The sequence below is a fragment of the Periplaneta americana genome, chromosome 9 (assembly GCF_040183065.1).
Source record: "Periplaneta americana isolate PAMFEO1 chromosome 9, P.americana_PAMFEO1_priV1, whole genome shotgun sequence".
Lineage (NCBI taxonomy): Eukaryota > Metazoa > Arthropoda > Insecta > Blattodea > Blattidae > Periplaneta > Periplaneta americana.
In genome coordinates, this window is record NC_091125.1 from 97,171,256 (window position 1) to 97,198,974 (window position 27,719).

Here is a 27,719-nt window from a genome sequence, read left to right on the forward strand (position 1 = left end):
TGTAATAAAATATATATTAAGTATAATATAGGCCTAAGCCTAAATCTAAATATATTATATTTTCTGTCCTCTTTAATATTACACGTAGTTACCTTGACTTTCATATTTTAACTGTAAAATTATTATTATTATTATTATTATTATTATTATTATTATTATTATTATTAAATTTTATCATAACTTTTTTGTAATAAAATAGACGTTAACATACTTTTGAGTATTATATAAGTCTAAACTATACTGTAAATATACACTATACCACAGGAACACACCCTCACAGGGATCAGAACAATTGGCGCCAAGACCAACAATGACCAGTTCTGAAGATGATTCATAAATAGGTTGAAACATGTAAACGAGGTACGTTGAAATTTATCACAGGAAAGTCTTACCATACATATTCCGAAGTAAATATTTTGTAATAAAATATATATTGGCAATTTAAAGTATAATATAGGCGTAAGCGTAAATCTTAAGTACATATTTTGTGTCCTCTTTTTTTTTTTTTTCCAACAATGCCCTCGTTTTTTGAACTTTGTGTCCTCTTTTTTATCAATGTGAATCTGGTCACCGCAGCCCAAGGGTAGGTCTTTCATTGCAAACCCATATTTTTCCAGTCTTCCTTATTTTCTGCCTTCTTTGTTCTCATATGATCCATATATCTTAATGTCGTCTATCATCTGATATCTTCTTCTGCCCCGAACTCTTCTCCCGTTCACCATTCCTTCCAGTGCATCCTTCAGTAGGCAGTTTTTTCTCAGCCAGTAACCCAACCAATTCCGGCATTACAAAATTTCACCCGTCATGTATTCTTTTGACGTTAATCATCTGTTTTTTTACCTAGAAAAAAGAAAAATTGTAACGTTATGACATGAAAGGTTTATGTCGCTCGTGGTACCGAAGAAACAAGTGTAAGATGAACTTCGTGTTTCGTGGTTTTCCACACGGTCTTTCTTGCTCCATTCTCTGTTTAATGTGCCTCGATCGAATTATTAATTGGCTTCGGTACTCTGGGACGAGTTCACTCGAGAGTCACTCGTACAGTGCAGGAACTCGTATCACTTCTCTCGAGAGGACTGCGGTGCCACGCTCCATCCTCGATGTGCAGACTTTCAACATCTTCGGTGATCCTGACCTGATGTTGTTCTGTATTACTTCCCCCTTCCCTCTCATGTGGTAGCTGTTACGTTAGCCTATATCCATCTTCGGTTTTACCCTTCAAAATTCCCTAATGTTTCCTCAATGGAACGGCGAAAATCGAAGTGAGACAAGTGGCCAACAGGCTCGGAGTTCACATAGAGTCTTCTTCTCAGCCCCAGTTTCCCTTGCAAAGACGCGTTTTCGTGTACCTTTTATTAAATGTTTCTCGTCATATTTCCCCATTGACATTGACGGAATTATGGGATATGATGTACTCATCCTGCTTTTCGTAGTATTTATTTAATCCCTAAAACCATCCCTGCTTAATCTAAAAATTATGTACCAAGATTACGTTTTGTAAGTTTCACGCAAGCCGAGGGATTTTATAAATCCAATGCCATTTTTTCTTTATGCGAAATACAAATTGATTCAAACGCGAGAAACCGGCGCTACAGTCTGGCAAATATTTAAGGAACTGGGAATGGTAGGCTTACTTGAATTTCAGAACAATTGCTTAATGCATGTTGCAGCGGCGTATGAAATTTTTTAGCCACTCTGAGCCCATTGACAATAAAATTAACACGAGGCTACAAACATTAACAGTAACAGTAGAAGTCCAGTCATCATTCCTAATGGAAACTTGACGTTACCATAAGACCATGAAATACAGTAGACTATATCCTAAACAAAAATGACTGCATACAATCAACAATCACTGACGTTACCGTAAACAAAAAGTTGGAATCTGCAAGCTTCTTTGTTCACGTTTTCGTTCACTTCTAATGTTCTCGTTTATTAAAATCATTGTGAATGGTTACATTAAATAACCTGATCGCAACCTTCGGCATTCACGTCGCGTTTGAGTTTACCTTTCATTGTGAATTGCCCTTTAGTTGTGTTGTTGCGGCATCTTGCTGAAAAAAAAAATGTAATCCTTTTCTTGCTCCATCAAATTTTTTAAAACGGTCGCTAAATGTAGTTCACATAGCTCCGAATTGTTTCGTAAAAGAAATGCTAATCTACTATTCGCGCACAAACGGTAGGCTACACCATAAATATTTCATACAATGGGGATCCATGAGAAAAATAAGGAATATCGAATGGACGTTCATTAGTCACTCAGGTAAAACCAAACTTCGCCAGTGAGAAAAAGCAGCATTGGATCAACGATTTCTTTGTGGATTGATTCCAAAATCCAACGAGGAAATGTTGTGCGCGCTACTGAACCACTTGGAGTCAATATCTGAATAATCGACGCCTTTGGTATGAAACTTAAGAAATTTCAAACCCGTTGCCACAGAACGTTACGATATGTTTCATTCGTGTGGTACTTTTTCTTGGGCTCATCTCTATCCTCACACGCATATCTTTAATATTATTTGTTCTGTTAGAGCAAGCTTAGAACGTTTCTTTTTGTCAAGACTGGAACCTGTTTCTTACCACTTAATAAATAATTTAACAACACACTGTTTCAATAATAACAGTCACTATTCATTTCAACAAAAGTTAGCCACCGACGTAGCTCAGTCGGCTGAGGCACTTGCCTGCCGACCCGGACTTGCGCTCGGACGCAGGTTCGATTCCCGCTTGGACTGATTACCTGGTTGGGTTTTTTCCCCGAGGTTTTCCCAACCGTAAACGAATGTCAGGTAATCTTTGGCGAATCTCGGACTCATCTCGTCAAATACCATCTCGCTATCACCAATACCATCGACGCTAAATGATAGAGCAGTTGATACAGGGTCGTTAAATAACCAACTAAAAAAAAAACATTTGAGGACTTGAAAGCAGCCATTGAAAAGGGATATGAATAAATTGATTTGGACCAAATACTGCACGGAGTAGTATAATTCAAATTATCTTCAGCAATGTATCAAGACAGAAGGAAAACCGTTTGAACAGTAATAAAAACCAATGGATAGTGACTTTTGGTCCATTTCGTGCGTGAAGGGGATTTGTACAGAATTATGTAGGCGTATTTCTACTTGAACAAATTATGATCCATGTCATAAGTGTAATTGTCCCCTGCAGTGGTTGAGTGGTCAGACCTTCAGCCAGTCATGCAGACACTCCGGGTTCGAGTCCTGGTCAAGTTTGGAATTTTTCATTGAAAAATCCATAGTGACACTTCTAGCGGACAGGGTCGCAGTTGGGATTTTGTTCGGGATTCCCCCGTTTCCCCATTAGGTGTCTACAGTAAGGTCCGAAAGTCTTGTCACCCCCTTTTTTGTATGTTGATGTGCATCCATTTTGAACATGTTATAGCAGATGTGTGACAATGGTTGATACTTTACGTTCCAGCTTGTTTAGTGATCCAGAACCTCAGTATGGGACCATCATTGTCGCGCTACAAAATGATACGGAGTCATGTCCTGTGTGAAATTTTCCGCAGCAAAGGCGGTGTGATTTCCCTGAATGCCTCCCTAACAGCTCGCTTTAAAGCTTCAATTGTCTGGTATCGATGTTTCGAGACACGCTGCTTAATTATTCCCCAAAGGGAAATCACACCGCCTTTGCTGCGGAAAATTTCACACAGGACATGGCGACACAACATTTTGTGCCGCGACAATGATGGTCCCATACTGATGTTCTGGATCACTAAACAAGCTGAAACGTAAAGTATCAACCATTGTCGCATATCTACTATGAAATGTTCAAAATGGATGCACATCAACATACGTACAAACAAGGGGGGTGACAAGACTTTCGGACCTTACTGTACATCATTCTGTCAACATTTCTTCATTCGGTCATCATTCTATAGCTGGCGACGCACGGAGGGCTGGCGTTGGGTCGAGGGGGGGATTACCTGCTCGAAATGCGAGTACACAGCGAACCTTAGTATAGTCAGCCGGTGTGGGTTTGGGAATGCGCCTAGCTGGAGGGTTAGCGCAATAGATCTCGTAAGGTCGCAGTGCTTGGTCGTAGTGCCCCCGTCCGGAAATTCCATTCCGTTCATATGTGTAATTGTTTAGGTATTTATAGGTATAAGAAAGTACGAGTGTAATTTATGTGCAATGAAAATACGAGAACGTATTAACAGTTTCTTTGTTAGCGCACAATTTTTCCTTAGTTGTTGCTGCACAACTTTCCTTATCGTTGCCCATAAACAGAAAGTGTTCTTGTTTGGATTTGCTAAGTCTACGAGGGTCATTTCATAAATACTGCACAGGTTGGCAGATTTGTACTAACAGTTTCTTTGTTAGCGCACAATTTTTCCTTAGTTGTTGCTGCACAACTTTCCTTATCGTTGCCCATAAACAGAAAGTGTTCTTGTTTGGATTTGCTAAGTCTACGAGGGTCATTTCATAAATACTGCACAGGTTGGCAGATTTGTACAAAATTATGTAGGCTTATTTCTACTTGAACAAATTATGATTCAAGTCATAAGTGTAATTGTCCCCTGCGGTGGTTGAGTGGTCAGACCTTCAGCTAGTTACGCAGACGCTACGGGTTTGTGTCCCTGTCAAGCCTGAGATTTTACATTGAAACTTGTGGCGGACAAGGTCGCAGTTGGAGTTTTGCTCTGGGTTCGTAATTTTCATTGGTGTTGCGTCACCCACTTCACAGTTCTGCCAACCTGTGCTTTATTTATGAAATGACTCTCGTATATTAGATTTTATAATTAGGCCTACCTTGTTTATTTTTGCTTCAAGTCCAGGTGGTGCACAAATTGAAAATGTATAATATGCCACAGTATTAGAAAAATTCACGTTGACGGTAATAATCTATTGCCATAAAAAGTTACATTGATGCGGGGCACAAGGAAGTATTGTTGCCCACCTTGAATAAGTTGTCCCGCCTGATTGCCTGAACCCTCCCGGCGACTCCGCTGTACCTAATCCATTCCAAGTCTGCGATTCATTTGTAATGCATTATTAAATCTAATGTCCACACAAAAGGTTCTGTGTATCACACATACGAGAAACACGTACTCATTTCTTTCAAGTACATCTTTTTCTTTCTTCAGATCTTATTTTCACTTATCCGTTAAAAATAATTTTATTAATATAAAATTTACTCATTGTGGTTAGCACTGATCTCTAAACGGCACGAAATACAACGCAAACATTAAAACTTTCGAATTCAGCTCGTAAACTGGTATTAAAGTTAAAAATGTTATCATCTGTCTCTGACAACAGTGTGCATGTTTCATGTTTCATTAGTAGCTTATATTTTTTTTTATCAGACACAGCTGTTGTGTTTACAGTATGATCAATATCAAATACATTGCAATGTTGCCAAGTCAGCTATTTTATAGTTAAATACGGTTATTTTCAATTCCTGTTTAACAAGTAAAATAAGCGTTAAACCAGATCCGTTATTATTTTTTTTCCGTGTTTGGGTCTGAAAATTACACTTTTAAATTGTTTAAAGATAACTTCTTCACTCATTCTGAAACACACAGAAATAATCTGCAGTGTCTGGGAAAAGTAACATACGTCAGTTTCCACAAACCTTTTTTGATAATTTATTGATAACTTACACTGATTTATGTCAATTTTATTTTTTCTGTATGAATTATTGTAATGGAAGAAACACTTATGTCTCTTTTTCCAAGCCAGCAGATGTTCCGTAAGTTGTCAATAAATTATCAAATAAGGTTTGTGGAAACTGACGTATGTCACTTTTCCCAGACACTGGAGATATAATGGCACAACACAATGCATACCGATATTACGTATAATTGATGATGTCACTCAATTTTCCTCGCGAGACGAAATAAAATAGCATTGGAGGGGGAGGAGGGCTGGATATGGAATGGGTCTTAGAATTTTTTTGTGATAATGCTTTGTGAGGTGGCTGTTGTTGTTGTTGTTGTTATTATTATTATTATTATTATTATTATTATTATTATTATTATTATTATTATTATTATTATCATCATCATCATCATCTCCGGCGTGACTTTGGGGTAGCATTTTTGCCTGCTGATCCAGAGCTGCGCTATGTCGATTCCCGCTTGGGCTGATTGACTGGTTGGATTCTTGCAGAGATTTTCCCCAACTGTAAAGCGAATGTCAGATAACCCCATGACGAATCCTTGACATCATCTCGCCAAATACATCTTGCTGTCACTATTACATCAACGCTTAATAACGTAGTTAAATAAACGACATTATTATTATTATTATTATTATTATTATTATTATTATTATTATTATTATTATTATTATCACCAATATCACATTGTTGTGTTGTTATAGCAATCATTGTACTAAGTCATTAGCCTATAGGCTAATCGCAGTTAATGCAAATATAAATAAAGATATATAGCCATTATTGTTTAGCTTGATCTGTATATAGGCCTATTGTATATTATGTTCGGATGCAGAGATTAGTTAACGTTTATCAGAGTTTTTTTAAAGTTGTACTAATAAATTGTTCAAGTCAAATGAAAGTCAAATTTTTATAGACCTATGTAGACCTACCTAAATGTCCTGAATGTTTGAAATTTTGAGCTCGGGAAAGGGGAAATTGCCCTCCCTTCCCCGGGCTACACTCTGAATTCGTCTCTGCACACAATATGTGCTAAAATTTTCAATGTACTCGTAGATTGTAAAGTGGCTATAAATTTTGATGTTATCGTCGCTGGGAACAATGTACTTGTTTATTTAGTAGCTTATGTTTATTTGTAACGGACAGGGCTGTTGTGTGTACAAAATGATCAATATCGAACTGATTACAGTGTTGTCAAATCACCTATTCTATTATAAATTGCCTATTTTAAACGCCCTTCTAGCTGGTAAAATCAACAGTCAGCGGGGTCCCGGAAAGATGGGTAATATTGTTATATTTGGCTGTTTCTCCCTTCTTAAAATCTGTTTTTTTTTTTCAAACAAATTCAGAGGTCTGCACTTGTAGGATGACTGAAGAGAGCCATTCCCCACCTGAAGTTGATCCCTGCCTACAGTTCTTACCCCCCCCCCCCGCCAACCAGACATATTTTTTGTCCGGTGGAAAGGCCCTTAACTTGATCACAGTCTAGTATATACAGTCACGAATCTCAATACCTAGTAAATATGCATCCATAGATAGTTGCTAACCACTACGATCGCTACTATCCCCTCATTACAGACAATGTGAAGTAGTACCTGCACAGTCTATTGTTCCTAGCACCCTCACAACTCAAGCTTCGTGACTGTATATACTAGCGTTTTCATAGATGTCGCTAGTGCCGAAAAGCGTAGACCACTTAGTTCATTGAAGACTATCCAGAGTGCACGACAGGCGGTAGATCTATATTGCACTCATAATGAATGATTGTGATGGTGCTGGTGGTGGTGATTATGATTATAATGATGGAGATTGAGAATTGTTGGGATGTCACAGAGAAACCGGAGTATCCGGAGAAAATCCATTTGTTGCCTAGACCACGGGCTTGCCCAACACAAGCTATAAATTAAGAGTAGACCTATGTAACTTTCCGTTCTGAAAAGGAATTTTAAAACGTTACTTTTGTTCGGATCAAATTTCTGCATATTTATAGAACTAAATTAAAATTATTTCAATCATGTGTAATCATAATACACTACTCTCTTAAATTGTCTTAGTGGCTTTCCCAAAACACGCTATGAAATGTTTCATATAAAATAATTTTTATCCCGGAAAGGAGGAAAGGAAGAGCAAAATTTATGAAACTTTGTTTGAAATATCTCATAGAATAACCCCTTGGAAATAATGACATTACTTACGGTTCACTCTGTGTATATACACTATCTACCAAAAAGTAATTGGGCACTGTTTTTGCCTCTTTAGAACCTCGTGGTACCACCTCTTGTTGCTATAACAGCAGCCACCCTGTGAAGCATGCTCTCCACTAGTTGGTGTAGAATATCCATTGGAATGCGTCGCCATTCCTCTTCCAACATTTCACTCAGTTGGACAATGGAAGTTGGCCGCATCTCCCGAGACCTCAATCGCCGGTCCAATTCAGCCCAAAAGTGCTCTATGGGATTGAGATCAGGACTCTTTGCAGGCCAGTCTAACCGTGAACATTGTTGTCTGCATACCACTGCATAGTAGCCGCCGAAACATGGGGCCAATTTCCATTGTCCAACTGAGTGCCATGTTGCAAGAGGAATGGCGACGCATTCCAGTGGATATCCTACACAAACTAGTGGAGAGCATGCCTGACAGGGTGGCTGCTGTTATAGCAACAAGAGGTGGTACCACGAGGTTCTAAAGGGACTAAAACAGTGCCCAATTACTTTTTGGTAGATAGTGTATATGAAAGAAATATCAGATTTGTAATGATGGATAGTTTGATATCATGGTCTATGAAGAAAAAGGTTGCTATGACAACAGTGATGTATTAATATTACAGCTTAGCAATTAGGGCCTAGTTTAATATTGTTAACATTATGGCACAAGTTATGCCGTCATAATAGAAGTCATGACGTTTCAGTTGATTTTGTAATATTTTACAGCTCTGGTACAGTAATGTGGCATACATGCACGATTTTCACTAACGATTAAGACTGTTTATAATGCTGGAGTAAAAAAAAACAGTTTTTATCTCTAAAAGGAAGCAAAAACGAGTAAAATTATATTAATTTTTTTGTTTCAATATCTCAAAGAATAATCCTCTGAAATTAGTGCTATTACTCACAGTTCAGGCTGTATGTGAAGGGGGGAGGGAGGGAAGAATAACACTGCAACTGTTGATAGTGCAATCTTGTTATACTCTCCGTTGCATACCGTGGAAGGCCGTTTTATCGACTATTTATAAAATGCATATTGACAGCATAGCACTGCAGCCGTTGATAATGCCTTCAGTACTGACGTTAAAGTCCGTCGAAGGCCGCCTTGTCTTTGTATTCCTATACATTTATCGATATTGAGGAGAGAATAGCACTGCAGTCATTGGTAATTACGGCAGTATTTATAGGTTTGTTACTCTTGCTTGCATATATCGCCGAAGGCCGCCTTATTTAGTTGCATAACACTGCCTGCTAGCCGCGTCTGTGGCTGAAGCATTAGCGTGTTGGTCTTCCAACCAGGCTGCTTGGGTTCGATTCCTGGATAAGACGTGATAGAATTTGTGATGCTCAAAGATGTTGCAGGGGTTTTTTCTTGGAGTAGTATCGTTCCTCTTTGTAGTTTGTGCTAAGATTATGACCAACTGAAGGAGATTAAATAAAGGAAGTTAATTTTTCTGTGAAATATTACGTACAGAATTAATACTGTATACAAGTATGATAGAGTATGCGTCTATAATACGGTCACTTCAGTTCCAGTCCCATCAGATGCAAATGGAAAAGATACAGAAAAGATTTTTACGTTATTGATACTGTTAAAAAAAACATCACGTGTCGCCTTATGTAAAGCAAATTTCATATAATCAGTTACTTTTTAGTTTAATTATAAAACTTTAAAATATAGACGCTTAATGAATAGCTAAATTTTACTCTATAAGACTGTTAACGGTATATTGAATAACTGTGATTTTCTTAAATTCCTTCAGTTCAATGTAAAAATAACAGAATTACGTCATAGGCAACCTTTTGTTATTCCAATTCCTAGAACTGTTTTCTTCAAGAACTATCTATTGTTTGTTATGTGTAATACTTAAAACTCTCTGTCTTTAAACTGTGATTCTCAATTGGATTTCAGTTTAACAGTTAAAAATTGTCCTACAATATTAAAAAGAAAATTGTATTTCCTTAGATATTTAAATTATGAATAAGTGTATTATAATGTATTTTACTCTAGTTTTGAAATAATTTTGCATTATTATATTGATATTTGGCACTATATTAACTGCAATATTATATTCTAACATCTATTATGTATCTTTCTTTCGTTTGTGTTGTTTGTTTTGTTTTTTCTTATTATGTATTTTGTATAGGTATTAGTGTAAGCCACCTATAATTGGAAGCTTGCTTCTGTTGGGGGCGGATTTAAAACAAAATAAAATAAGTTACCTTTTAAATTTAACGCAACCTTAGCCGTTTCGAAAATAGACGAAAATGACTGCATACTAAATTAATAATGAGTGTAAAAATGATGAATTGGTAAAACCGAAACGAGCCAAAAAAAAAAAAAAGTGGAAAAGATCTTGTGAAGGAGTGCAAAGAACGCAAAGAGAAACGATAAAGAATATTATAAGATGTAATAGCTATAATCAATAATAATGCATCTACATAAACTGTAGGGTTAAGTTAGGGTTAGGTCACGGTGGCTACGGGCGGGTTAGGACGACTCTTTACACGTCGGCCATAATAAGGTCTATTTTGCACCCCCGTATGTTATGGGATGAATGAGTATGAGAGTGTACCAGCCCACTGGCTGCATGTGACCCCTCATCCGCTCACCCAATGGGGGCCTCCTACCCTCCACCGCTCTATGTTCATACCGCCAAGGTGACCAAGCAGCACAGGATCCATTCGAAGGGCCCTTCCAAAATGTCGAAGTGGAAATGCTCTTAAGGAATGAATTCTAGCAGAGATATTGCGGAAGCTGAGAACCCAGGAACGGTTGCGGAGAGGATGTCCCCTCCCGTAAGCGAATGAAGACATACGTCTTGACGTGTATATGTCTATGGAATGAGATGAGGAAGATTGATGATGTGATATGAAATCTAAATTCTTTTTCTACACGTGAGGGTTAAGGGAAAATGAGCCGTGGCAATGAAAATTCCAACCCGACATTTGCCTAAGTAACTGTGGGAAACCACTGAAAACCTCAGATTGGTCAGTCCGAGAATCGAACCTCGGATCTCCCAAACGAGTCCCATGCAATACGCATGCGCCAACAGGCTCTGTTATATAAACTGTAAATCTGTAGTATCCAGAATATTTGGTTGGTGTCAACCATAGAGGAGAAGGTGGAAATATTGGCTACCATTTTGTTTTCCTCATAATAATGGAAAATGGCGTGACTTATTGCTTGGAAATCTTTATTGACATACAGAGTATTTATTCATATACAATTTTTCCAGTCTTAAAGGTCAATAGTTGCAATAGATATTTTCATATAATTACTTTTTGAAAGAAAGACGAACTGGTTCTCTATAGGTAGTAGGGTCTAAATATGGGCTACCACAAAAATTTGAAAATAAAATTGAAAAAAAAAAAAAAAAAAAAAACATAAGTAGGAAACCTGTGTCACATCAGTGGTAATATTCTGTAACAAATAACGCGAATCACGATAGTGAAAATACGGGATGTGTTAACGTGCTGGTAATATGGGCTACCTATCCCATATTTTAGCCCATATTAGCAGCATCGACTCATAAAGGTTTCTAAGATTATGTATGACAATTGTTGTCCTAAATAAATATTACTCTTATGCCATGTGATAGAGCTATTCTTAATCAGTGCAACACATCAAGCATGATTTCTATACACGAAATATATTTCTTTCAATAAAATTGAAACTACATACCTGCAAAAACTTTGAAATTAATGAAAAACACAAAGAACACACCACATCCACACCACAAAGGCAACTGGTTTGTCTCTTTGTGCACGCAGACTGATGGACACGAGATGTACTTTTAGAGCTTTTTCACTAGGTAACAACACCATATACAGTAAAAAACGAGGTAGCCCATATTACCACTTCTAGCCCATATTTCCTCCTCCTCCTCCTTACTATTAAGAAGGCTGAGTCACAATGCTAGCAGTTAAGGAATGTAGTAACATCGTTAAAAATGTTTCGCGCAATTACAATGGTTCTGTGAATCCCGTTACTTTTTTTTTTTTAATACTTTAAAGTGGTCTTTACTTAAAAAGAAGTTTCAAAATGATTGAAATGACTCTGTATATGAAGATGATTCTGAAATGACTCTGTATATGAAGATGATTCGAAGCTTTCCAGAACCTTATTACGACGTTCCAGTAAGACTCAGGTGCAGTTTGAACAATGAGCACTGCAAGCTCAGCTCCGCACTTGACTCAATTATTTAATGCATTTCTGGGAATTAATGCTGACAGGTGTGCGCGGGTGTACAGACCTTGGGCTCGCTTATGCACGTTCCCCGCCCATGCTGTTATGTTGCGAAACAGGCTGCCTTCAAAGGCTTCGAGCCGATCAGCAGACGGACATACAGACACGCTGAGATTTTCAACCTTGAGGCATTTCCACACGTACAGATGTGAACATGGGCGTTAACACAAAACCTCATTCTCCTGCTCCGTTGACTGACAGATGATTGGCATTCTGACGATTCCGGAATTCGCTTCTTGATCCAGGATCGCAGTTTCTTGCTTGGTTTCTTTTTTTAGATTTCGCGAAAGTCTTAGCGAATAAACCACGACCGACTCTTTCCAGTGTCCTACGAATTGTGATAGTCGTTCTACAGGTGGAATTAATCCAACAAAATTAGTTTCGATTCCTTTCACTTTTTGAAAACTTTGTGATGGAGTTCTGCGCTCTAAAAATCCTGCAGTCATCCCAACATTGTTCTCGTTATCATTATCATCATCGTCAATATCTTGCTTTAAGATACGCGATGTGTCTAATCGTGAATTGCAGAACGACTGTCTGTCTATCTATCCATGCAAATCTGGCTTTAAGATAGAAGCTATCTATCTATCTATCTATCTATCTATCTATCTATCTATCTATCTATCTATCTATCTATCTATCTATCTATCTATCTATCTATCTATCTATCTATCTATCTATCTATCTATCTATCTATCTATCTATCTATCTATCTGTCTATCCATCCATATATCTATCTATCTATCTATCTATCTATCTATCTATCTATCTATCTATCTATCTATCTATCTATCTATCTATCTATCTATCTATCTATCTATCTATCTATCTATCTATCTATCTATCTATCTATCTATCTATCTATCTATCTATCTATCTATCTATCTATCTATCTATCTATCTATCTATCTATCTATCTGTCTATCCATCCATATATCTATCTATCTATCTATCTATCTATCTATCTATCTGTCTATCTGTCTGTCTGTCTGTCTGTCTGTCTGTCTGTCTGTCTGTCTGTCTGTCTGTCTGTGTGTGTGTCTGTCTGTCTGTCCATCCATATATCTATCTATCTATCTATCTATCTATCTATCTATCTATCTATCTATCTATCTATCTATCTATCTATCTATCTATCTATTATCTATTATCTTATCTTATCTATTATCTTATCTTATCTTATCTTACATTTTATATTTTATGTTATAATTATCTTATATCTTATATTTTCTTTCATCTGATATTTATTTTTTGTATATATTTTATCTTATCTTAACTGTCTGTCTTTATTTGTCTGTCCATCTGCCTGTCTAGCCATCTATCATGGTTGTCATATTAGCATTGGATCGAAGGTTCATGTGTTCAGAGCCTGCCGAAGACGATGAATTTTAAAGCTCAATAAAATCCTTTCTCTAGAAGAAAATTAAAGCTGTGGATACCGTGTGTTGTTCTACGGTACCTGAGTAAATGGGTCCTGCTCCCGATGGAAGTCTTCACTCCTCACGTAACATTTTTATCAGCCATTTCTCGCCTACGTTGAATTTTGATGTCGAATAACCTATGTAGTTCAAAGCGTTCGTTGAATAAAATACCGCATACTTATTTTTGACCTTGACCTTTTGTCAGTAAATGCCCTCCATTCTCACGATCTTCAGCTGTTCTGTTCAAGCTTCGTAGTCGTAATGTCTGTAATGCATTTCTTTGTGGAGTACCCCTTCTCATCTTATTCCTATGGATCTTGTTTTGTAAAATCTTCCATCAAAGGATTCCATCTGCTTTGGATATTGTCTGCCCATCTATGAGTGCCGGTATGTGTTCTGATCTCAATATTTTACTCAAAAGAAAGGTTCTTATGTTGTCTTATATTGAATTTTCGTTATAATTAAACCAGGAATAGATCTTTAGCGCAATTTCTTCTTGTGTGGTCTGCCTGACGAGAGGTAACTGCTTGAGATAACACAGAACAAACGTTGTACAAGGAATACATATTCAATTCCTAATAGAAGAGAAGACTTCTTTCATATCACTGCGAGGAATTGAGTAATCTGGTTGCAGTGAATTTGTATGACTGACTTTTGTGGCATTGGATTACTGATTCGCGTATTGAATAAAGTAACTAATTGAAGCAAATTCTTTCTCCTCTATCATAATGTGAGGATGAACAAATGCGTTGATTTGCATGAGCCGGGCGGTCTGGAGACTAGTGGCTGTTGGAGTAGACTGGCGTGAAGGTCGTGGTTTCATAACCCACTGTATCAGCCACAGCGAATTGGTGTCTGACTCGACTCGCAGAGTCGACTCTTGCACGTGTCGCCAGCAGATCGATCGCGTAAGTCCGTGACCTCCTTACTCTCGAAGGTGAGAGCGGGCACTGAACCCGGGACCCGCGTCCGGCCGCCTTCTACTTACTACCTCCCTGTCCCTTCACCACAGCAACCGACCGATTCTTGCTGTCGTTCAACGTGTTCAGGGACCATGGAAATCTTCTGACTGTAGTTGTCCATCCACGCTTATTGTTGGTAACAATACAATCGAACAATTCTTGTTCTCTCTTTACTATAGCACTCTACCGATTCATATCTGTCGACAGATTAGTAACTGTAGCAATTAACCGATTCCTCCTGTCTATCTACACTATAGTAACACTAACAATCGACGGTTTCTTGTTGTTTCTCGATACGATTAGTAACCATATCAATCAACCGATTCCTCTCGTCTGTCAAAGCACTTGAGTTGTCCAAAATCATATTTTTGTGGGAATCTTGAAAAAAACTTAACAGCATAAAAAATTATTGACATTTCACATTACTAATTTGTATGAACACACTTCTTAGTTATTGGATTATCTTCAGTACGTTGTTTACACAACGCATAATGTTTGAATGTTTGAAACAAAAAATCCTTTGGACAAATGACATTTTTACTTGAAAAGTTCCACATTAACAATGCAGAATGCAAAATACAATAAAACACACTGTAGGCCTACTACTGGCAAAATTCCGTTGTAGGAACTTGCTAAACCTTACCGCTGTGCTGGAGGCGGAGTCTGGAGTTACTGCTACTGCTACTGCTGCTGCTGCTGCTGCTGCTGCCCAAAATCGAGCCTTAGCCTCCTCAGTTTTCCTCCTCCAATTGTCCCTGTCCTGTGCTAATCTTCTCCAGGCAGTTGTTCCGAGATAGTTCTTAGAATCGATCGTTACCGCATCTATCCACCTATTTTTGAGTCTTCCAATTATTGGTCTCTTACCATGCATTTTTCCTTCCAAGATCTTCTTTGGTATTCCATTTCCTTCCATCCGATAGACATGAAAGTAACAATATCGAAACTTCTATATAATTTATATAGCTCGTTATTATAACGTATTCTCCATTGCATATTTTCTTGCACTGCGGAGTCTGGAGTTTCTCTCCATTAATCTGAACCATTGTCGCTACTGATTGACAAGTCATCTGACGCATCACTATTATCAGTACGCTCTACTATCGGCTGATAGTAAGGAGGAGGTGAATAGTATATTGTGTCAGTCTTTAAGATTGACGCATGCGCAGGCCAACGGAGTTTTGTAAGTTGTTCCCCTATAGCGCCTGCAGCTGCTACTATTGTGCGATGGTGCTGCCAACATTGTGTAGATCAATGAAACCTGGACAACTGACATTCTTACAAGAAATATTGTGGGCTACTGACGTTTTAACAGAAATATAATTTTTTAGAAGCCATTCGACACTGTAGCCTACTTTACCAGATTTTGGACAACTGACATTTTTGCTAAACACTCCTCAACCAGTAACTACAGCGATCGACGGTTTCTTAATGTCTGTAGACAAGATTAGTATCCATAGCAATTAACCGATTCATCTTTTTTCTCAACACAAAAGTAACTAGCAATCGACGGTTTCTTGTTGTTTCTCGACACGATTAGTAACCATACCACTCTTGTCTGTCAAAACAATTATTAGTAACTGTAGCGATCGACGGTTTCTTGATGTCTGTAGACACGATTAGTATCCATAGCAATTAACCGATTTATTTTTTTTTCTCAACACAACAGTAACTATAGCAATCGACGGTTTCTTGTTGTTTATAGACACTATTAGCAACCATAGCAATTAAACGATTCCTTTTGTCTTTCCACACAATAGGCCTAACTACAGCAACTTGTTTTTTCTCTACACGATTACTAGCCATAGCAATTAACTGATTCCTCTTCTTTCTTGACACAGTAAATGTATCAGTCGACCGATTCTTGTAGTTTCTTGACACGACTATCTGACCGATTCATACTGTTTCCACACAGCAACCGACCGATACTGTCTCTCAACTTTCATAGGTACAATAACGACAGACGGAATCTTGTTGTTCTTTAATATGAGCAGTAACCATGGAAATGTACCGATTCATGTTGTCCCTTTATAGGAGTAATAACCGTAACAACCGACTGATTATCATTGTCTCTTGATAAGAGTAATAACCATAGCAACCAACTGCTTCCTATCTCTCAAACGAGTTCTAGCCATAACTAATCAATTCTGGTTGTTCTATTAGTCTAGTAATAAGCATAAAAACTGGCGGATTGTTGTCGCTTTTTACTAGTGTTGAAAGTAGTAACATGTATCTTGTTGTTTTCTGTTGTGAGTAGTAACCATAGCAACCTATCGATTCTGCTTGTCCTCTTACGTGAGTAATAAGCATAGACACTGACCTATTATCTCTAATGTATAATAATGAATAACAATAGCAACAGGTATAAGCTTGTTCCCTGTTGTGATTAGTAACCACAGCAAACGAACACTTCCTTTTCCTTGATGCGAGTAGTAACCATAGCAACTAACCAATTCTAGTTGTCCTCACACTAGCAATAAGCATAGAAACAACATTTGTTGTCGCTTCACACTAACAGTATAACAGCAGGTGGAATCTTGTTGCTACCTGATATGAACAGCAACCATAGCAACCTACCGATTCTGATTGTCCTTCAAATGAGTAATAAGTATAGAACCTGACCGATTGTTGTCCCTTTACATAGTTATAAGCAGTGACAGTAGCAACAAGCAGAATCTTATTCCCTGATGTGAGCAGTATCATTAGCGTTATTCAGATTGTCTTTTAACACGAGTAGTTGTTACAGCAACAAACGGAAATTAGAGCCAACCAATTTTTATTGTCCCTTCATACGAGTAGCAACCATAGTGAATAATATTGATTCTGGTTATCCTGTTACACTAGTAAACGTAGAAACCGACTGATACATATAGTTCTTTTACATTAATAGTAGACTATTACTGTAGCAACTGGCGGATATTGTCGTTTTGCGCTAGCAGTAACAATAGGAATCGCCAGTACTTCCGTCACATACTGGAGTAGTGGTTGTAGCAACAAATCGATTCCTGTCGCCCCTTAAATGAATAGTAACCGTAGCAACCTCTCATTCTTGCTATAGCATATGGAATTATTTTTTAATAGTGGTCGTGATTATGTACCGATTCTTGTGCGGTTGCTGAAGGAATTATTTTTAATAGTGGTCGTGATGATTTACCGATTCTTGTGCAGTTGCTGAAGGAATTATTTTTTAATAGTGGCCGTGATGATGTACCGATTCTTGTGCGGTTGCTGAAGGAATTATTTTTTAATAGTGGTCGTGATGATGTACCGATTCTTGTGCGGTTGCTGAAGGAATTATTTTTTAATAGTGGTCGTGATGATGTACCGATTCTTGTGCGGTTGCTGAAGGATTTATTTTTTAATAGTGGTCGTGATGATGTACCGATTCTTGTGCGGTTGCTGAAGGAATTATTTTTAATAGTGGTCGTGATGATGTACCGAATCTTGTACGGTTGCTGAAGGAATTATTTTTAATAGTGATCGTGATGATGTATCGAATCTTGTACGGTTGCTGAAGGAATTATTTTTAATAGTGGTCGTGATGATGTACCGAATCTTGTGCGGTTGCTGAAGGAGCGACTATAGCAACAAATTAATTCTGTCCTTTGACACTTGCTGCACTTGCAGATTGTGTTAGGGACATAAGAAAAGCAATTATAATAAAACCGGTTCTTAATTTATGTAAATTAGTGTTAATCACAGCAACTTATCAGTTCTCATCATGTTTATACAAAAGCGTCAAACTATGCTTGCTGCTCTGATATGTGTATTAATCATGACTCCTCTGTTTCTTGACGCGGTTACGATTGCTTAACATCCAGCCGGTTCATGTGGAGTCCCAGTTCTTTCGTAGAATAATAATGATTAACAACCGGCACGGCTACATTACCGCGGCGAAGTGTCTGCTCCTGCCGCGTCCCTGCCCGCGTGCTGCGTCCCCGAAATAGCCGCGACCCGGGCTGGGAACTCTGCGGCCAGGCTCTGGAATGCGCGCACAGAGCCGCCGCCGCCACGCGGCCCGCGCCTACATTCGTACTCCGTTGTCATGGATACCTCTTCATTGTCGCGCTTGTTGCCTGTAGCAACAAACAAAACGCCCCCGTGGCACTTGAAACTGAGTCAGTGGGTTTCGCATTCTAACTTCGTAGGCTACCTGCTGTATTGGCTGATTTGCCAATTATATTTCTGAACTTAAGTCTTTCGTAATTTTTTATGTATTCTTTCTCATTATACCAAGTACATGATATGGGATAATCGAATGAAAAATAATCACTTATTCGATTATTTTGTATTATTAAATTATGAAAACTATTCGATTGTTTAAGAAACAATCATTTTTCGAATGAAGCCAAACTTATTTTTCGACTAAAAAAAACTTTTTTAATGAAGAGATTTTCGAATGAAGGCAAACTATTATTTTTCGAATAAAACAACTTTTTTAATGAAGAGATTGAGCATTTTGCTAAGTTATATATGATTCGAACTCTTAGGGGGAATTAGTTATGACTTCCACTTCTCTCATTTCACAGTAAATTCTCTTACTGCTGGCTATTTGAGAATAATTATGAATGCTTAGGGCATGGTACTCATTATGCGGGTCGCATACAGTTCTCAAACACACTTATTGCGGCTCTGTTACTATTGCTATTCTTATTCTGAGAGTTATTTTTTTTAATTTCTGTAATGTCCAACTGAAAAAAAACTTCGGTTATCGTGCATCATTACTGCCAGTGTAAAGGCTCATTCACAATGAAAATTAAACATAACGTAAGCGTTAACTTAAGAATATAAACGTTACGGTAAAATCAAGATCATTCACGATGGGAACATAAACATAACCGCAAACATACTTGGTAACCATGGAAACATAACATCGACGCCATTTCCTCATATTCTGTCGTATACTTCAGCGCTCCACGATTGTGTTCTGTCTGCAAATCACGTAAGCATAAGCATAAAAGTTTGGAGTTTTCAAACTTTCATGTTAACGTCTTACGGTAATGTTTATGTCTATGCTTATGCGAATCATTGTGAATGATCCCATTTGGTAGCCTGGGCGCAAACTTTTGTGTTTATGTTACGGTTATGTTTAATTTTCATTGTGAATGGGCCTTTAGTGTTTACCGACGACATGTAATGTTTTCTTTAAAAAAAAGGGGTTGTGTCATGTCTTATGTGCTTATAATGTCTTGTTATAAATGGTCTATAAAGGGTTTCATCTTAATAGACTTTACAATAGAGTGCACTTAAATTTTTATATGAGGTGTCCAAAACATTTTCAATCAAGGTTAGAAAAAACTGAAAATGTTAAAAAAAAATCCCTAATATCTGAACAGAAAGTAATGTACAGTAGTGGCAAAAAAAACCGGACCGACCCTTGTAGCTGATTTAAGAGCCTTGTTCACTCCAGAGCCACGATAGACTGATAACTAAGACTTTCGTGGTTCGAATCCTGCCTGGAAGGAAACTTTTTTTTTTTTTGTTCCTTATTCAAATTTATTCCCAATACTTTTCGATTGCAGCGATATTTTACTACTTAATTAACTTATTATTCCCAGAACATGAATTTCACCAGCAATCCAAAAATATTGGGACAAAATTTTAATTAGGAAAAAAAAAAAAGAAGTTTCCTTCCCGGGCAGGATTCGAACCACGAAAGTCTTAGTTACCAGTCTATCGTGCTCTGGACTGAACAAAGCTCTGAAATCAGCTGCAAGAGTCGGTCCGGTTTTTTTTTTAACATAAAAACGTATTGACAACAAAAGCATCGTACGCCATAGTACAAATTATTCATAGGTGCTGAGATTGTTAAGAGTGCCTTCTAGCTGTATGTGGCATTGTATTTTCTAAATTTTCAAATTCAAAACAGCGAATCAAGCTGGTCGTATTGCTATGATTTTTTAAGAAGAGGAGCAGAGTCCGTACGACGAAGTGAAGAGAAGCAAATAGAATCATTTGAAATGTTGATATGGAGAAGAATGGAACGTGTGAAGTGGACAGATAGAATAAGAAATGAAGCTGTATTGGAAAGAGTGGGTGAAGAAATAATGGTGCTGAAACTGATCAGGAAGAGGAAAAGGAATTGGTTGGTTCACTGGCTGAGAAGAAACTGCCTACTGAAAGCACTGGAAGGAATGGTGAACGGGATAAAAGAAGATATCAGATGATAGACGACATTAAGATATATGGGTCATATGAGGAAACAAAGAGGAAGACAGGAAATAAGAGAGAATGGAGAAAGCTGGGCTTGCAGTGAAAGACCTGCCCTTGGGCAGAACATTAAATGAATGAATATGTTTGTTGCTTTAATTTTGCTCACCAGTGTACTAACGTTCTACTCTCTCTCGGACGTTCACTATAATACCAATCGTCACTGCAAAAGAGAAACAGTCGAGACTTCAACCCCTCCATTTTTGCTGTTAATGAACTGAATGTTATCCGGGTTGCGTTAACTGTGAATTCGGCGCAAATTATTTTCTGCCCACCCCTGAATTGTAAAGTGATTAAAACTACATCGGAATGCACTAATAAATATTTCATTTTATTAATTGGTTTCGAGGAATTAATGTGGATTTTTTATTTCCTAATGTTGTTTGATTTTTGTGTTGTTTCTGCCAATGCCCCTGAAATTCTGTAGTCTATATTATGTGAAGTTCGATTTTAAACACTACAGAAATAAGAAAGAATTTATCATTGACTGTAGAGGAAACGAATAATATAAAATATTAAATGATGTTACATGTTAGAATTTTACTTAATTTCTCTGAACGTATTAAGAAAATACAGTAGTTATTAGTGCATTCGATATACGGTATTTGTAGTCCCTTAACATTTTTTGTATAACATTTTCTTGTGAAACATATAGGAAAGAGAGCATTTACAACAAAATTATTGTTTCCTTATGTTAAATCCATATGTATAGTAAACAGTGTTACACAGTGTACCAGTATAGCTTATACACATACCTACAGACATGCGTGTATGTGTCAGGGTTCTAATTGAACATTTGGGTGACGGGAGGAGAACTTTCTGAGTATGCCATAACCGTAAGGTTTTAAATTCATGGTTCAGGCTTGCTGTGTAAATATTTTCCTACCCCGATACTGAACTATTAAATACTTACTGTGAGTAAATATCGAAAAACAACCCCTTGATTATAGACTATACCTAGGCATAATTACACTGTTCAACAATGAAAATGTAAATTGAATAAAAATAGCCAATTCTTATCAATTTTGATGTGCTGGTCATGAATATCAAAGATAAAATTAAAAATTAGCTCTAGTTTTCAGTTTACTTTGCTTTGATATAGTGGGGTAATTTTATAGGAATTTTATAGTAAGTTAAAAAAATTACAATAGTTTGGCACAATCTCTATCTTCCTTATATTAGTTCATATTATGGTAGTAAACATCTCATTTTTAGTGATTTTTTTGTCTCCTGCTCAACTTCAGTAATTTTTAATACTTCTTTGAGTTCGTTTTTTACTTAAGTGGCAGGTATACTGTGCTCCAACCACGAGAAAGTCTCTGCCGGATGAGATGAAGGGGAATAATGCTGTGAATGAATGTTGATGTCATAAGGTCACACACGTGAGTACTCTTATCTCTATTGGCTAGCTCTCACAGCACAAACCATAACATTGATACATATTGATACTACCCTAGTTACAAAATTAGATCACAGTTAATCTCCTGGTCTTTTAATTTCTTCATACAGGAAATAGCATATGCAGGAGAGCGCATGGTTTTTAAACTGGCGCTATAACAGTAATATTATTTATCTACTTCGTTCCAATAGATGACGCAATAGTAAGCACATTCCTTTCACGGTTGATCTGCTGGTTGGAGAACAGTATAGATGATTGTTGATATATTTGTATGGACTTGACGGTAAGAGTGATTTCTATTAAAATTAACAAAAATGCCACGAATATATGTGAACAGTGCTAACATATATTGCTATTTGTGACGAGAAGTGACATTTTCTTCACAAAACTTCCACTAATCAGTTTGGTTGTAAAATTGGGGACCAGGATAAAACCCGGATTTCGCATGTATTCTGCAACACTGGTGTCAGCAACCTAAATTTAATTAATGGGAAAGGACGTCCTTTGCACTACACATAATCTGGAAGAAGCCAACCAAGAGTTTGAATAAATGACTGCTGCTTTTGCATGGTTCCCCGATCAAGCAGGGAATTTCTGTAAGTTCTAAGCTCGTTTGTTCACAGTTCTTGGGGAACAATTGAGCACGAAATTACAAATAGACTGTGCATGAACTGTTGTCATACTATCAAAAATTTGGTTGCAGTATGTCGTTTATTCACTTTCTTCATTCTCATCTCGACATCTTCCCAAAGGATTCTGGAGCAGTAAATGATGAGCATGGTTAGTGAGTCCCTCAAGACATGTCCACCATGTAGAAGAGATGTGCAGGAAAAATAGAGCTCTGTTATTTTAGAAGATTAGTGTTTGACTGTGACAAGAGATTCTCCAGAGTCGCTGTATAAACACCAAGCCAAAACAAAAATGCTCAATATGAATTTAATTTATCTCAAAACATGGTCTGCAATAATGTTTATATAAATAAGGACATATAAATTTCCTTTCTTTTATACGTTTATATTTCCAATCGGTTGATATTTATATTTCTTGCTTTGTATGAATTGATTTTAGAATAAATAAAGACAATAGTGTCTTCATTCATGTATGTTATGTTGTATTATGTTACTTCTAATATTTTATGTTTGTATTTGTGAATGGCACTGGAATTTATCAATGCCTGTGATATTATATCATTCAAGTAATTATTTACTTAAAATTTATTGGTTTGACTAGTTTCTGGAATATGAATATATTTATTTAGTGAATACTTTGATAATAAGATGCGGATGACTTACTTAAGAAACAAGAGCTAAGTATTTTTGTGGATGGTGATATTTTATCATCCTACTCTGACTGAATCTGAAAACCCCAATTTGATGCAGTTTACACACTTCAAATGAAAATTTGTTGTTGAGTGTTATTTAGGCCAATTGGAGATCATTACTAACAACTAACATTCGGCTAATGTTGACACTTAAATACAATAATGAACCATACTGATTCATTATTTTATTTCTGTAGTGGCAATTGTTTAAGTTACAGTATTATCTACACGGACGAAAATTTAATCTGCTGACAATAATTTATTTGGAAGAACCGCGCAGTTGGTACGGTCCTTAAATAAGCGGTTAAAACTGTTAAAATGAAGGCAGCAAGAACAGAAAGAGATTGATCATTCTGCATATTAGAAGAAAATTATAGCTGTTCAGTTGTCATTAACTTGAAAGGTATTCAGAGTGAGAAATGGCTCCCAGAACGCAGTGAGGACGATTTTTCATGCCTAGCACGGAAAAATAAATACTCTTATGAGCCAGGGAAAAGCTTTCACGATTTCGCGAGCGAGAGAATTCCCTCCCAACCCCGTCAATTCGAAACGCACACACATAAACACTATTTAATAACGAGTATTTGATTGCTCATAATTAATCCAAGTACTTAGGAGTGCCGCGCCGAACTGTAGACCTCTTTACATCAAACCGTTGCCCGTGGTGAATGAAAATCGAAGGTGGATCTAGTCGCGACAAGATGATTGATGGAATAGTGGCGGATTGTCGGCAGGGAAAACGAGAGAACTCTGCGGAATTTAATGGCATAACCTGACTAACAAAGTAATATCCTAACAGTTATGGAGAAATAATAATAATAATAATAATAATAATAATAATAATAATAATAATAATGATAATAATAATGTCCTTTAGAAGTCTCAGTTTCGGTTCAGAACCGAATTTATTAATCAGTTAGCGAAGTTGTTCCTCTTGGCAACACCGCATTAACCCTTTGTAGCTCGGTGCGTGATCGTGCGTGTGTTTACGCAGCACGACCTCCTGAAAATAGCTTGCAGTCAGCTGTTCTCCTCGGCGGCCCACGCGTGCCAGAACGCGCCCGCAGTGCAAACCAAAAGCACACGATTTCACTGTGTGTGCCAGCCTTACCGTTTATTTAACGACCCGGTAAAAGTAAGGAATATTCAGTCAGGCTGTCGTACTTATTCTGAAGTTCAACGCCGCATTTGTCTCTATTTTAATCCGTTGTTTACCAGCTGAATTCGTGCCTAAAATATTAAATATTAAGTACTATATTCGCATACATACTAGATTTGCCAGCTGGTTTAAATTCCTTCACCTTCCAGTGTATTCTTTTGGAACTTCACCATGTCCGTGCCTTGCTACTCGTCTCTACTCCATCTTCCTTTTACTTGTCCGTCTCCATATCTCTCCATATCTCCGATGCATCGTTCATATCTCTTCGTACTTGTCCGTCTTCACCTCTTCAACTTGTCCTTCTCAATCTCAACTCGTTCCTCTCCCATTTCTTCAACTTGTCCTTTCACATTTCGTTCCAGTTCATCTCAGTTATCAATCCCTTACTTCTACAGGTTCGTTTCTATTTCTGTATTCAACTTATCCGTCTCCATCTCTTTCTTCAACTTGTCGGTCTCCATCTCTTTCCCAAACCTGTCCGTCTCAATCTCTTACTTGTACAGAATCGTTTCCATTTCTTTCAACTTATCCGTCTCCATCTTTTAATCTTGTCCGTCTCCACTTTCATAAACTTGTCCGTCCCTTTCTTGTCCAACTAGTTTGTCTCTTTTACTTGTACACGTCCGTTTCAATTTCTTCTGTTTGTCCATCTCCATCTTTTCAACCGGTCCGTCTCCATCTCTTCAATTTGTCCGTCTCCATATCTTTTTTCAACTTGTCCGTCTCCATCCCTTCCATTTGTCCATCTCCATCTATTTCAATTTTTTCCGTTCTCATTTTGTCCTTCTCGTCCGTCTCCATCTCTTTTCTATTTGTCCGTCTCCATCTATTTCAACTTTTCCATTCTCATTTTGTCCTCTTCCGTCTCCATCTCTTGTACACGTTCGCCTTCATTTCTTTCTTCAACTTGTTGGTCTACATCTCGCCCTACTGCTCGTCAGTCATCTCTTCGTTCTGCTCGTGTCTATTTCAATGTAATATATCCCCCTGTTTTCATCTGTTTCTTCTCTCGTATCGCCATCTATTCCAGTCATCTTCACCTCATGCTTTCTTCTTTTCTCTATGTCGTTGTTCTCTCAGTCTCTCCCAGTCTTTTTCTCTATCTCCACTTTTCAGTTTTCACAGTCACCCTGTTATAACTCCTTTCTTCTTAATTCTCCTCAGCCCACATTCCATGGCAGTCTCCGCCTTTTTTCTCTTTTCCTTGTGTTCCCATTATCTTTCACGTAACTGATTCATCATGAGTTGATTCACGAACTCACACAGTATAGTGTTTATTGAAAGCGACTGTACTCGACGCTAGTGAAGCATAAATTATAATAAGTAGAAGGCGACGCCAGCTTTATAGCAATGAATTATAGAATTAGCCGTGGCCCAGTTTTTAGTTAATTTTAGCTTCCCTCTTTTTTTTCACCCCTGCGGCGTTGGTATGAGCCTGCCAGCCTTACGTCACGTAGTTATGCAACCCCAATCACGAGTGTATTTCCGTAAACAGCCGAACCGGACGGGTACTGAGAAAAGCGCATCTGACAGGTAGCCTATACAGAGAAAGAGTTTGGTGTGAATTCCGGACCGTTTGGTGTCCACGGCTTCCAACTCCAAGCTGGTCCTGTTTATGTATGTGGTTTTCTTATTGACGGTTATCTAATAATAATAATAATAATAATAATAATAATAATAATAATAATACTTTATTGCCAGAACAAAGATACATATTGATTTTTTTATATAAGAACTCTCTAGCAACCCCAGAAACAGTAAGATACTCGTGCTCAGGGGACATTCCACGTAAGTTAATGTTCAGACATTTTATTGAATAACAGAGAAAAAGGTAATAAAAGAAGATGAAAAAACACGTATCACAATAATTGAACTTTAAATTTTCTCTGTTAACAAGTACTTTTTCAATAGATTTTTTTAAATAAGGAGCATTAGCAAATTGTATGTTCGGGAATTTATCTATTATCATGTTATAAAGCCTTGGACCGAAGTTGCTACTGTGATTATATGCTACAGTTGTAGTACATTTAGGAACTGTCAGGCATATGTTGGTTTTATATTTATGATCTTTTGGTTTTATATTTATGTGAATATAAATTAAATATGTTTCGGTTTTTATGTACGAAATTCAGTAATATATTGTTATAAATTTTATGGAAGTCAAATACTTTAAATTCTGAATACAGCATACCTGAAGGATAATCAAGAGGTTTATTAAGGCATATTTTTTTATTCTTTTCTGAAGCAGAATTATTGTCATGAGGGAGGTACTATAAGCACTACCCCATCATATAATGCCATATTGTAATATTGCTTGTACAGTACTAATGCGAGATAAATCAGTCGTAAAGTATGGAAAGTCAAGTAATTTCCTAGGATGACAAAATGTGAATAATTTTTCTTAATCTGTTGCACAGAAAAAGAACAGTACAGAAAAAGAACATTGCGAGAATGTTTTAATCTGGAACTAAACTGTCATAATGTGGGACATGAGATCTGCGTATCTTCGATCATTCATTTAAGGAAAAGTGGCACACAAAACATGACGTTGACAACATAGTACTGTAACTTCCAGGACCATTTTACTTCTTTTATCATGTTACCAGTGATATTTCTGTTCATATTTCCATCCAGGCGACCCGGGTTCGATGCCCAGCAAGGTCGTGGTGGAATTTATGTTGGACAAAGTAGACGTTGGGAGTTTTTCTCTGGGCACTCCCGTTTTCCTCTATCATTACCCCAATACACTCCAGCTCCCCATCATTTCATTTATCGTCTGGCTAGAATGAATTCTTGGGGTAGTACGGGTTTTCGATGCAGATATAGGAAGGGGTTGGGGCTTCGGGCCTCTGGAGCTTATCAGGCTATTCGTCTGCAGACGGACCTGGCTCTATCAGGGACTGAGGCAGGATGGCCTACCTGTGTGCGTCGTATTCACAAATGCCACCCAGTCCAATTGTCGGAATCGTCACATAGGCCCTACCTATATAGGGCGCAATGGGCCACAATCGTTGCACACCTTTATTAGGCGCACAATGGACCAAAGAGTCTAAGTGTAAAGATCCGTCCCCGAAGCCATGCTATATATAGTATAGTCTATTAGAGTGTTAGAACTATATTCAGCATATTGTATTTAGTCAGTTGGAATATAGGCCTA

General features: G+C 37.5%; 1 protein-coding gene across 1 annotated transcript in view; it reads left to right on the top strand.

Moving 5' to 3' along the window:
- Positions 1-27,719, top strand: part of Snoo (Sno oncogene) — a 421,394-nt gene that overhangs the window by 174,332 nt on the left and 219,343 nt on the right. The window lies entirely within an intron of this gene.